The sequence below is a fragment of the Lytechinus pictus genome, chromosome 11, assembly GCF_037042905.1.
Source record: "Lytechinus pictus isolate F3 Inbred chromosome 11, Lp3.0, whole genome shotgun sequence".
NCBI classification, from domain to species: domain Eukaryota; kingdom Metazoa; phylum Echinodermata; class Echinoidea; order Temnopleuroida; family Toxopneustidae; genus Lytechinus; species Lytechinus pictus.
The window spans coordinates 21,976,891-21,986,581 of NC_087255.1; the positions used below are offsets into that span (position 1 = coordinate 21,976,891).

Sequence of the window (9,691 nt, forward strand, 5' to 3'; positions counted from 1 at the left end):
GTGAAGTATATGCCCACACTATTTTTTTTCTAATTATGTATTATGTTTATATTGTATACATTATGGATTATTTTGTATATCGCAAACAATGTAAATATTTTTGATAATGTATTGTGAACGCAGAAATAAAAATAAAACAAACAAACGAACTCAGTTTGAAGTGTTGCCTCAACTAGTATTTACTTTTGCCAAAACTTTAAACATGCCAAAACACGTACGCCCCAGACGTTGTCAAATATTAGCTTGGGGCAACTCCTCTAGAATTTATTTGGACAATATATTGCCAATTCAAAAGCTCATAATAAGAATTATAAGTCACGAAGACAGATTAGCCCACACAGACGAACTTTTTTATTCTAACTAAAATTTTGAAAATTAATGACCTATGACCATCGTCTTGGCTGTTTTATGTACCAATTAAATCGTGGCGAATTGCCAACCCTACTAAGTTTACTATTTACGAAATAATGATAATTTCCATAGCTATCCCACAAGACAATCATCATCATCATTGAGAACATTATTTAAACAGAAAACTATAGTTTACACTGGTCCTCATTTATTCAATTCTCTGGATAAAACTAATAAAGAACTCACCAAGCTTATTTACTTTCAAGTTTAAGCAAACTCAAACTTAACCAAATTTTTCGTCACACTCTAAAAACTGCAGGATGTTTTTGTTGTCTGTCTTAAAGGGGAATCCAGCATTGGCCATAAAATATTGTGTTGGGAAGGAGAAAAATAAATTAAACAGAATGGTAAAAGTTTGAAAGAAATCGGACAAGTAATAAGAAAGTTATAGCTGCTTTAAAATTGAGATCACTAATACTATGTAGATTTCAAATTGGCAACTGGGTAAGTAAATTATGACAAGGGGCAAGGACAACTTTCCCATAGGCCATGTACTTTATTATCAGGGATTTGTGGTACCCATTCCCCTGTGGCAGTGGCAGTAATCTAAATATAACACAGGTAGTATATTGTTTTATGTCCTCATGGAAGAAAAATATAATTTGAAATAAAACTTTTGGGAAAAATGACAATTTAGCCATAATATGTATTGGAGTACATGGAAGAGTAGTCCTTGCCTTACATATCACTATGATATCCCATATGCGGCCAATTTGAAGTCTCCATGGGTATAGTGATTACCAATATTTACAACTTTTCAATTTCATAACTTTCTTGTTGTTTGTCCAATATTGTTCAAACTTTCACCTATCAACTTGGCTGATTTTTCTTTTCCTTATAAAAACAAGTTTTTATTTTGGTTGGATTCTCCTTTAAGTGTTGTCCTATGTCGTGTTGTGTTGTCCTTTGTCATTATTTTTTTATATCTTAATTCAAATTATGAACAATGATACCATTATCATGATTATATAAGTTAAAGGGAACCTGTTTCACAAGCTCTGCTTTAACAAGGTTTCCTCCACATGACAGCTTTGTCATGATCATTACCAATAATCATTTGACTGCTTTTGCGAATATATTTTATTGTTTTATTCCAATGTAATTCAATTGTATATTTTCCATAATGATATTGAGATATATAAAATGTATTTACTTCGCTGTTATTGGGGAAATAAATGAAAATGAAAAATGAAATGCAGACACCTTTTTGACGGTATATAAATGGGATAAAAGTATATTTGATATAATAATCAAACTCAAATAAGGCCTTTGGATAACACTGCCCCGATTAACTCAAATAATGATTCAATGATTACTTACAAAAGAGGGTGGTGGACTCTTAAATCTGTCAACATGAATAATTGTAGGCAGACTCTGCTTACCGTCAGTTTTACCGATATTATATTTGATTTTAGACAGAGATGATAAAATATATTTAAAACGTACAGTGACAGGGGCGGCTCCATGATTTTCCAAAGGGGAGGGGGTATTTTTGTACAAGAAAAATGAACAAGCCCCCCCCCAAAAAAAAAAAAAAAAAAAAAAAAAAAACTTGAATAAATAGAAATGAATAAACAAAATAGAAATAAGTAAATAAATAAATAGATAAATAAATAAATAAGGCTCCTCGTTTGCTTATGGACGACATTTATTTCTGGAAAATTTTTACATCCCCCTCCCCCCCAAAAAACACTTGCGTATGCCGGCAAAAAGGGGGGGGGGGGGGCATGGGCCGGATTTGCCCTTACCTGAATCCGCCACTGGTGGAGAAATAATTTGATGATTGTTTAGTAAAATCTTTAATATTTTACCGATATGCCACTGCTGAGTCGGCCTGAATTTCTTTTAAAATTATGCATTAATATAACGCGTAAAGACCAACGGGACTTCGTATCGTTTTATATAACACCCAAGAGTTGAAGAGTTTTCCCCAAAAGCATCTTTCTTATGATGCCATAATAGCCGCAGGAAGGCAAAGCTGAATTACAACGCGAACTGAAGCAGAAAACTTCTCTGCGTTGTAATGCTTTCTAATACTCAATAAAGCTTTTCCATTATCATTTTGTGCACAGGCAGTTTTTAGTTTAACGAGGCAATTAATTTCGGTGAAGGATATAAAAGAATGGCGTTGTACGACGAAGGCCTACCTCTGTTTCTGTTTTTCTCAGATTATCTGTTGTCATGGTTGTCGAATCCATTAATCAATGCAATATTGAATAAGTATAAATTGTTAAGAGAGTACACTAGTGACTATACCAGAGGTAATAAATGATAGAGGCATAAATTAGAATGATTAAAATATTAAAAAAAAAAGCTCATGTCAGAAAATTATCTTGTAATTTTTTTCCCCGTATATACTTTTAAAATGTCAGCTATCCTTCTAATACAATATGTTTTGCTAATGCGTGTGTTGTATGTAAATTGTATTCTCTGACTATAGCCGATCACAGTTTGTTATTGAATTGTCCATGTTTTCATTCATCGATATACACTTGAAATCGGCATTAAATATTCATACTTATATTCATTAATTTATTTTTCTTAATGTAAGTGTATATACGTGTATAGATCACGCATTCGTCCTATCGTTCATCACTTATTGCGTTGACTCATCACTCTATACATTGTGTTCTTTACTTATTTGCATATATGACAATTTTATTCAATTATGTATATTTTCTGTAATTTCTTTTCCCCCTCAACAGCTCAGGTGGTGTTTTGTTCGATAGCAGGCTATACCACCGGGGCCTGTGCAACCCTCCAAACTGTCATGTGTGTGTCTCTTTTCGGTCCTGGTCAAATGAAATATGCATATCCTGGCGTCATTCTGGCCGTAGGGGTCGCTATGCTCACAAGTCCGCCTATAGCAGGTAGGTATAGAGTGGGAGAGGGGATAGAGGAGGGGAAATGGAGGGGTGTAAGAAGGGGGGGGGGGCGATATCATGCACCCTTAGAAAAGACAAGGTAGAATAACCAATTTGGTGTTTTTTTTAATAATCTAAACATTATACATGCATTTTGTATGTCTTTTATTGTACCTGGTTAATAAAATCAATCAATATTTCAATCATTCAATGAAACAATGATATAATTAAACAATAAATGAATAAATCAATCAATCAATCAAATAATCAATCAGTCAGTCAAAGTCAATCAAACACTTTTTTATCTGACCGATATGTAAATATTTGACACACATTATGAATTATTACCGTAATATGGGTTAAACACGTTCAAGATTTTTTGCTGCTTTTTTTTTTGGGGGGGGGGGGGGGCGGGTGGGTGGGATATTTGTTATTACTTAGTGTATGTGCGGGGGCTCTAATAATCACCACAGGTCAAATCCAGAAATCAAGATGCGTCAAAATATGAAAGAGAAATAAAAGAGATGGATAGAGACTTACATAAACAGAAGGATATTAAGAATGAGGGAGAGATGAAGAAAGAGAGAGGGGGAGAAGGGGGAGAGAGGGCAAGGGGGTGACAGAGAGATAAAAAGGGGGCAGGAGATGGAACGGGGAATGATGATGATACATTTTCCTGATTCTGTCTCTGGATTACTTTTCTCTCATGCATACATGTAAATACCGAGAAGTAGAAACAAAAAATATTTTAATTACAAAGTTGAATTCAATGAGTTACTTTTTCATTATATTTTGGGGGATCGATTTCTATGTTGTTGGTTTTATCATTATCACGGCCTTATAGAAGACGAAAAGGTGGATAAAAATAGCCACCATGAATAAGTAACAAAAATGAATAAATTAATCATGACCAAATGAGAACATTCAAATATACATTTATTTTCTTCCATTGTCACAAAATATGATTTTCTAAATATAATTTGTAGAAAATCATTTGTCATAAAAGAATATAAATATGTAACAGATTTTTTTAACAGAAGAAGGCGTAATTAATTTCCTTAAAGCAAAAGCTTGTGGTGGTATACGTATGTAGCACAAATACAAATTAAATTATTTTAAGAGCCTTGTTGGAGGTTAAAGAGTGAAAAGGAGGAAGGGGTGGAAAAGAAGGAACCAGGGAGAATGAAAGGGGAAGGGATTATGGGAAGCTAGAGAAGTGAGACATATATATTGTAAGATCAATAATACTTATGCAACTGATATGACAAGGAGCTTGAAGCTATATATGATGCAGTGCTATCGAGTGTCATCCAGGACCGTAGGTGTCCCATCAGCCCCGTCTCGGAGTGACAGTCGTGCTGTCAGGAAAACAGGCGGGAGATGAGAGTAAAGGGATGTGAGATCCCTGTGACATAGGGGGTGTTGGGAATGAGGAATGTAAGAGGTAGGGAGATTGGTAGGTTTGCTGGAACGAGGGAAATTGTGCTTCCGATCTTAAATCGAACTTATTGGTAAAAAAACAGGTAACACGAAAAAATCGTCACCTAATTCTTGACCACTCTTATTTGCTCATTGTTACCTTTTCTAGCAGAGAGGCGGTCAAAACATGGAGGTGTTTCTACATTCACTGTAAAAAACTAGTGGGAGGATACTGGAAGAGGTGGATATAGGAGAGGGGTCTAAATGAAAGATGGTGGTAGAAGGTGGAGATGGAAACTTTACAAAAGAAAAGAAACAAAAAGGGGCGGATTTAGCATTTTGCTGAAAGGGGGATTTGACCGGTTGGTTTGATCAAATGATGATGAGTTACGATACTGCGTCCGTCCTAACCCACCCCCCCCCCCCCCATCTCCATCCTGTAGATCCGAAACTGTTCTGCTTGCGCGGCCCTCCTTAGCAGGGTATTGGAGTTTCACCCCCCTCTCTTTTTAGGGAGCCCAAGGGAAGTCAAACCCTATACCCCCACCCACTCCCCGTAGATCTACCACTAGAAATTACACTTTTGCAAAAAACAGTGGTTTTTTTTATTTCACACCGGAAAACATGTTCTCAGCGAATACTTGGATTTGAATTACATTTTTATATTAAAAGTATAAGATTAATGATAACAGAAGGAAGTGATGGGAGAAAAGATAGTGTAGACGAATAGCCAAGTTCTGTGTATAAAGACATGAACGAGAGGCTTGATTCAAGGAGGAATGAGATAGGAGAGAAAGTTGAAATAGGAGCGATTTACTATCATTGAAAGAAAAGAACATAGTCATGGTAGTAATTACATTATGTTTAGGGTGATATATAGCCAGTGACGTGAGGTAGAAAGACACGTACCGCAGAGAGAGAGGAGGGGGTAAATGTCAGTCGAGTTCACCTGATACCTTTAGCAGATATAGGCCTATTCAAGACGCGGTGTTAAGCATTCGAGCAATTTGATACATCAACGTCTTCAAAGAGTGAACAGACTGTCCACATGAAGCATATTAGTCAAGAAGGAATATGAGCAATGGGTGGAGGCTTGACCGGGGTGCTTGCCCCAACAAATCTTCTTCACCAAGAAAAAAAGGAAAAGAAAGAAAAGGAAAGAGAGAAGTGTGAAACACGATACTATTTTCTGAATATTATGTCAAAATCTATCACAATTTCTTTTTGCTCGCTTGCTTCCCTCGCTGGCAACTTTGTTATAAATTTTGTCCGATACGCAATATCTTATCCCCTCATAGTTTTGGCTCATTACGCCACGGATGTATCGGAAGTCATACCTACCATGTTATAGGGATATTTACACGTATGCCTCTTCTTGTACCACTTTTTAAATCTTGTTTTTGTCCACATACATGTACATGATGTATAGAATAAAAAAAAAATATCCCTATATTTTCTTCTATAATTCACATCGATGAATGATTCCTTCATACCTTCCCGATTTTGCGATATCAAATATAAATGATTCATAAATCTCAGATCAATAAAAGAAAAATGCTATGAACTTCGAATATTTAAAGAAAGAACCGGATTTTATGACGACATTTTATCGTGCTGGCGCTGAGTGATGAGCCATTGTTCTTGTAACGTTTATTACAAACAACACCATGGCTCCGTGCCACAAACATTAACAATTGATTATAGAAAAAATTGTTACGATTGATTACATTGACAACACCGTGCAATCAGTCGTCAAAATCAAGCATGAGATTAATCGCTAAGATTTGTGTAATGCGACCCAGGTTCACATATAGGGTGACACCGTTAAAAGTGATATCCCTCCTATTAACATAATGTAATTTTATGAAACTGAATATTTTCAAATGACCATAAAACAATGCTCTATTATTTGCAAAATAATGTTTGCTTCCGTGAGCATTCCCCATGAAAATTATAAACTCTTTAGAAACTTTAGCCATTTCTTTATTAATGAAAATAAAAAGAATGCCACATTTTTAATATAAAGCCATGACGGAAATATTCTAGCTTCATTTCAGTGACGTATTCATTTCCCGTAAGGGGGCTCGGATACTTGATTCGAATTTTTTTCTTTATGTTACTCTTCGGTCACAGCTAAAGAACACATAGCATAAATAAAGGTGGGGGGGCGAGGAAAGGTAAATTTGTAGTCCTTTTATACCACTATCATAAATATGGACCAATAATTTTGTTGACCGCTAGGCTTATCAAATATTGACTAATTTATTTTGATTTTAAACGGGGCATTGTCGATTATGTAATGTTGTGATCGTTTCTGAATTTCGGATCATTTAATTTTTACTTTGCCTGGGGCCGTTTTCACGGTCGGTAATTCACAGCGGTGAATTCAAGGGCGGGATGCCCCTCAGGATGATACCTGCAAAATTTAAGAAAAATTAAAGTGTTTACATCCCCCAACCTGGAATCAAGGAGGGAGTATTTGGAGTGATGACCTTTTATACCCCCTTTAAATAATAGTCCATTTAGCCTCCTTTCCCATTACTGGTTAGTTCTAGAAACCCCGCGTGGTTATTTTTTTTATATCTAATTAGCACTTTGCAAACACTTTGCATGCATGTATGTCGTATTGTAGAAAGTCTTTGTATAAAATAATAATCAATTAAAAGCGGTTCATTGAACACAGCTGAGCCCAGTCGTAAAGTGCATCTGACGTCATCCAGTTCGCTTCAATTCAGTTTATACAAAGATATGGTGCATGACACTACTGATAAAAAGGTCAAATGCGAGATTGTGAATTAAACAACAGCGAAATCGAAAGTAAAACAAAATAGGAATAGTGTTGTCCCCCGCTCTCCTCCTCATCCACCTCCATTACTATTTGGTCTCTCAATTTATAGACCCTAAATACAAATTTTAAAAACTGTGTGAAAAGAAAATGCGAAAATTTACATTTGACCTTTACTTTCCCCCTTTCTCGTTTTTCTTGCTATATTTCTCTCCCCTTCCCTCACACACTCTCCCTCCATCCCTTTCTCTCTCCCCCTCTCTTCCTCCTCTTCACACCTTCTCTTTCTCCCTCTTTTCCAGGTCTGTGTCGTGACATCCAGGGTAACTACGTAGGAGCATTCTTCATTGCCGCTGCTGCCTGTTTCTCGTCGGTGATGGCGCACCTCCCTTTGAGCTGCTCCATCAAGCCAGGCTCGAAACAAGCTCGGACCCCGTTGGGAGAGAATGACGAAGGAATCGTCTCAACTGCGTAATTTTTTTCTTCGCTTTCTCTTTTTACCATTTCATGTAGGAGCAGACATTTACTAAAAGCAATCTTTCATAAATTACACCAACAAGTATAGAATATCTTTACTTCGATTTTAAATTGATCACAAAAAGATATTATCAGAGCCCTATTTCGTTAACTCATATTCTTCGTATTTGAATTTATGAGACACTGTCGCTCTTTCTTTTATCTAAACATTTAAAATGACATTAAACAGGGTTATAAAACGAGGTTGAATTCCGTATCCACTCTTTTGCAATGATGGTATCTATGTTGTAGCTTTTTACTTTATGTTTTCCATACAAGTTCATAAGATCATGAGTAATAGGTCAAAATTCAAATTATCGTTTTAGATAGAGTTATTTATTTGTCAAAGAAATCACGTTTGACCGACTTTGTAATTGTATTCTTTCGTATAGAAATATTGGTACAATACAGTCACTTATTTTACAATTGATTCTATTTAAAGCCTGCAAACCTGAATTATTTTTATTAAGCAAAGAGTTGCATATTACATATATCCATGTTAATGTTAGTATTTGAAAAAGAAAAGAAGAAAACTCTCTCACTGTTTGTCGGAGTTTTCGCCCGGGGGGGGGGGGGGGGCATTTTTATTGACGCGTGGATACCATGCGTGACCATTAGGTTTCGAAAAGCATCCTAAACAAGTATTTTCCATGTCCTGAAAATGCACCCCTTAACAAGTAATGGAAACAAAACGGTACCCTTGACAAGTATTCCCAGAATTGACCCCCTAAACAAGTACAACGATGTCTTGTCACGGACGTTATCAAGGACGTCGGCTATACCTTTATACTTTCCATCCCACACACCTCGCTCAAATCAGACTCTAAACACGTAGTGTTGAGGCAAAAAGTACATCCTTTATAATTTATTTTAGTCTTTTTATATCCTCGCAAATTGGACCGTAAACACGTAGTTTTCCTAACGAAATATATACCCTTTTTATCATTTTAGTGTTTTGACACCCTTATTACGTTATGTACATAAAGTGCCCTATCTTGAAAAAGAGATCCTTTTTACGTTTTTTTTTTGGTCACGCATGGTATCCACTCGTCAATGGAAGTGCCCCCCCCCCCCCGGGAGTTTTCGACGAATTAGTATTGAAGTGTTGTTTTCTGACAATTTGAAAGTGACAGTCTTAAAGTGACGAGTCTTGGTCTGTTTATAATAGCAAATTATGGTGCTACTTACAATCATTCCCGTTAATACGTGCATTTCTTTAATCGCTTAATCAATTTTGATTAAAACAATATCTTATGTAGTGTTCGATAAAACAGTATTTAAGTAGGATATTTTTCAGATTAAAAAGTCTTGGACTCTTTATAAAAAAAAAAACAATGGTGCTACTCATAACCATTCCCCCTTCAAAATTAATGTGTGATTCTTTAAGATAAAGAAATAGCGATGTGTAATGATGGTGATATGTCGGATTATTCAGGCAAATTACTGTTGTGAGTGTATTTTGTGTATTGAAATTGAACAAAAGAATGTGCCTAGAGAATATATAATGTACTCAGACCAATTGAGTCGTATCTGTTTGAATTTCTTTTCAATTTTATTTTGTTCAGTTCATTCTTATAGCCTTGTAGTTTGTGTGCCGGATTTTTTTTCAATGTGAATGTAAATTGTAAAATGTTGCATCGAAAGTTCTATTTCTAAACGTTTCATTCTATCTTGTGTGTAAAATATATGAAACTAT

At 35.6% G+C, this 9,691-nt stretch overlaps 1 long non-coding RNA gene across 1 annotated transcript; it reads left to right on the top strand.

Moving 5' to 3' along the window:
- Positions 1–3,113: 3,113 nt before the first annotated feature.
- LOC129270996 (uncharacterized) lies at positions 3,114–8,223 on the top strand. The gene is made up of 2 exons (XR_008585592.2): positions 3,114–3,281; positions 7,782–8,223. It is a non-coding gene; the product is annotated as an uncharacterized LOC129270996 (long non-coding RNA).
- The last annotated feature ends 1,468 nt before the right edge of the window (positions 8,224–9,691 follow it).